The sequence below is a fragment of the Schistocerca gregaria genome, chromosome 11 (genome assembly GCF_023897955.1).
Source record: "Schistocerca gregaria isolate iqSchGreg1 chromosome 11, iqSchGreg1.2, whole genome shotgun sequence".
In the NCBI taxonomy this organism is placed as follows: Eukaryota; Metazoa; Arthropoda; class Insecta; order Orthoptera; family Acrididae; genus Schistocerca; species Schistocerca gregaria.
The window spans coordinates 62,096,158-62,100,412 of record NC_064930.1 but is presented as its reverse complement, the minus strand read 5'-3'; the positions used below and the strand labels follow the sequence as shown (position 1 = coordinate 62,100,412).

Genomic DNA, 4,255 nt, shown 5'->3' with positions numbered 1-4,255 from the left:
AGAGGATGTAGATGAAGACGAAATGGGTGATACGATACTGCGTGAAGAGTTTGACAGAGCACTGAAAGACCTGAGTCGGAACAAGGCCCCCGGAGTAGACAACATTCCATTAGAACTACTGACGGCCTTGGGAGAGCCAGTCAGGACAAAACTCTACCAGCTGGTGAGCAAGATGTATGAGACAGGCGAAATACCCTCAGACTTCAAGAAGAATATAATAATTCCAATCCCAAAGAAAGCAGGTGCTGACAGATGTGAAAATTGCCGAACTGTCAGTTTAATAAGTCACAGCTGCAAAATACTAACGCGAATTCTTTACAGACGAATGGAAAAACTGGTAGATGCGGACCTCGGGGAGGATCAGTTTGGATTCCGTCGAAATGTTGGAACACGTGAGGCAATACTGACCTTACGACTTATCTTGGAAGAAAGATTAAGGAAAGGCAAACCTACGTTTCTAGCATTTGTAGACTTAGAGAAAGCTTTTGACAATGTTGACTGGAATACTCTTTTTCAAATTCTAAAGGTGGCAGGGGTAAAATACAGGGAGCGAAAGGCTATTTACAATTTGTACAGAAACCAGATGGCAGTCATAAGAGTCGAGGGGCATGAAAGGGAAGCAGTGGCTGGGAAAGGTGTGAGACAGGGTTGTAGCCTCTCCCCGATGTTATTCAATCTGTATATTGAGCAAGCAGTAAAGGAAACAAAAGAAAAATTTGGAGTAGGTATTAAAATTCATGGACACGAAGTAAAAACTTTGAGGTTCGCCGATGACATTGTAATTCTGTCAGAGACGGCAAAGGACTTGGAAGAGCAGTTGAACGGAATGGACAGTGTCTTGAAAGGAGGATATAAGATGAACATCAACAAAAGCAAAACGAGGATAATGGAATGTAGTCCAATTAAATCGGGTGATGCTGAGGGAATTAGATTAGGAAATGAGACACTTAAAGTAGTAAAGGAGTTTTGCTATTTAGGAAGTAAAATAACTGATGATGGTCGAAGTAGAGAGGATATAAAATGTAGACTGGCAATGGCAAGGAAAGCGTTTCTGAAGAAGAGAAATTTGTTAACATCGAATATAGATTTAAGTATCAGGAAGTCATTTCTGAAAATATTTGTTTGGAGTGTAGCCATGTATGGAAGTGAAACATGGACGATAACTAGTTTGGACAAGAAGAGAATAGAAGCTTTCGAAATGTGGTGCTACAGAAGAATACTGAAGATAAGATGGATAGATCACGTAACTAATGAGGAGGTATTGAATAGGATTGGGTAGAAGAGAAGTTTGTGGCACAACTTGACTAGAAGAAGGGATCGGTTGGTAGGACATGTTCTGAGGCATCAAGGGATCACAAATTTAGCATTGGAGGGCAGCGTGGAGGGTAAAAATCGTAGAGGGAGACCGAGAGATGAGTACACTAAGCAGATTCAGGATGTATATTGCAGTAGGTACTGGGAGATGAAGAAGCTTGCACAGGATAGAGTAGCATGGAGAGCTGCATCAAACCAGTCTCAGGACTGAAGACCACAACAACAACAAGCTATATGTGGCGTAAAAGTGCACTGCCAGGATTTCACTATGCAGTTAAATACTGAAGCCACTGAAGGTATTACCGTCAGTCGTCTGGTGATCTTTGAACTCCTTCCATATGAGGCTCCGGGGAATACGTTTCAGTACTGCTACGTTGATTACGAGGCGATCACAACAGAATCCCCAACACGCAAAAAAGTCCATCGCGACAAATCGCTTAACCTGGCTGCACATCAGTTCTATTGAGTTCAGACAGCAGTGTTAAGGCGAGAACAATAAAAATGCCGGTTTGTACAGAGTGCTCGGTGCCATGAAAATTGTTTTCCGTGTTTCTACGATGCTTCTCACTCTGGCTCGTGTGAGACCACATCTGTCCCAGAAAACAGTGGGCGTATTCAAACAGTATTTGATTTTTCATTTTTCTCCAAAAAATTTAATTGTGTAATGTTTTCTCAACTTTAAAAATCTTTTATAAAATACGATAATTAGGAATGTGCATTTGCAACGAATACGAGAACTTTGCGTGCGATATGTAATTAGAAACCAAAAGACGTATATGTTTCGATCTGCCGCTCACCAGTATACCCAGAGTCCAATCAAGGAGTCTACCGATTAAGCCACGTATATAATAAAAGTATTGTGTGTTTTATTTAGTACATAGTATTTCTTGATGAACATCATAGCTAGTTTTCCTCTGTAATCTTGTGAAAAATATTAAGAACAACTTGTTTCTATCCATTAATGGTGTTTCGCTCGCGTGTTTCACTACGAAACAGAAAGCAGTGTCATTCATTTTCACGGTACGTGTGGACAGCGAGACAATCCGAAGTAGCCCTTACAGAGACTGTGACTGTACACGATTTTTTAAATAAAAATTATATAGGTAAAGTATAATTAGCAACAACTTTTATGTCTCTTAATACATCAGAATGTCTTGACGTTTCATTTACAGTGACATACTAATAAAATACCTTATACATAACTTGGACCTACTTCCAAGATCGGAACAACACCAGCGTACGAGAGTTACGACTGCTGGCCAACCATCGCGTTTGTGTTTTGTTTACATCAGGTTTATTCTTACGTTAAACGAAGTATACGACCACAGTCATCATTGCAAAGTACGAAGAATACAGAATCCTTCATGAGACAAACAACGTTGACTACAAAAACCGTAATGAAATCTTACAGAGAAATAGCTGCTGCAATCAGCTACATTCAAAGTTGCTGCATTGTGGTTGACGCCACGCTTACGTATGAAAAGAAAGGACGTGGAAGGAGATGGAGGTGTGAAAAGCCAAGTGTGTTCAAAGTGTACATAGTAAAATAAATGTATTTATTTGTACTCCAACCTACTTAACCTTCATAAATTCCTTCTTGGGTGATTTATATGTTGGTTAAAATGTTTCTAGAATAACACGTAATATCGGTCCTGAGGGATTCGAGTATTGCATAGAATAGATTACGCCTGTTGCTAAAAATGTTAACCTATCCACGAGAGGATCTTTAGCAAAAATAGCTTTAATCATTTAAATAATGTAATACTGCGTCAGTTACGTATTCTTTCATGATTTGCACGATTCTTTGCGGGAATTTATTCTCATGATCAGGCACAATATTTACATAGGTATCCTACGCGATGTTTCGAAAAAAGGGACGAAAGAAGTCTGTCAGACAACAGTAATCCATAGAAATACAACTGCAACGCAGGAGAGCAGAACAACACACATACAAATACCACGTAAAATAATTACGTGAATATTTTCTCTTGATAATGAGAACCAAAAGACGCTATAGTAAACCTGAAAAAATAATGCATAGTGCAGTGTTTCATTATTTAAATCGTTAATGATACAGGTGCACGCTATCCAAAAACATCGGTTGTGATGAATGAAATAAAGAAATGGCATTTCCTAAATGAGTATGGTATATGCAAATAAGAGGGATCAGTTTCATGAGAGCAAAATGAATTGTTTGTCCGCCTATTCTCAAATAATTTTCTTTGTTCTTTATGTCCTCGTACTGTAGCTCACTATCCAAATTCTCGTAATGGATGGTTTCACTCATAATCGTATCCATTTTTCTTTCTTTTCAATAACGCACTCGCACCCAACATCTGCTATGTTACAGCTGATTAACAGTTCGACTTCCATTCCGAAACAGCTATAGCACTCCTTCTCCACCGGGACCATCCGACCGCCGTGTCATCCTATGCGTTCAGGAGGGGCGTGTGGTCAGCACACCGCTCTCTGTGACCTGAGCCGCTACTGTTCGGTCGAGTAGCTCCTCAATTGGCATCACGAGGCTGAGAGCACCCCGAAAAATGCCAACAGCGCATGTCGGCCCAGATGGTCACCCATCCAAGTGCCGGCCACGCCCGACAGCGATTAACTTCGGTGATCTGACGGGAACCGGTGTATCCACTATGGCAAGGCCGTTGTCCCGAAACAGCTATAGCGAGAAATTTTACGATCGTGTAATAGTTCCGCCAAAGAAGTACGACGAAATCTTTGACAATGACTTTTTACAGTGCAATACGGGCCACGAGTTTCAGGTGTTTGTGTCGGTCGACAGTAAAATACACTGTTGACGTCACACTGAGGTGCCCTTAGGGCTGCTTTTATCGTTGCCCATGGACGTGTAGATGCCTAGTTACGATTTGGGATGTCTATCGACTCTCTGAGAAGTGAGAGAAGCCAAAGTGGATTTCATCGTTTTAGT

At 40.8% G+C, this 4,255-nt stretch overlaps 1 pseudogene; it reads right to left on the bottom strand.

The window, feature by feature from the left end:
• Positions 1–3,858: 3,858 nt before the first annotated feature.
• Positions 3,859–3,976, bottom strand: LOC126295562 (5S ribosomal RNA; annotated as a pseudogene).
• Positions 3,977–4,255: the final 279 nt, after the last annotated feature.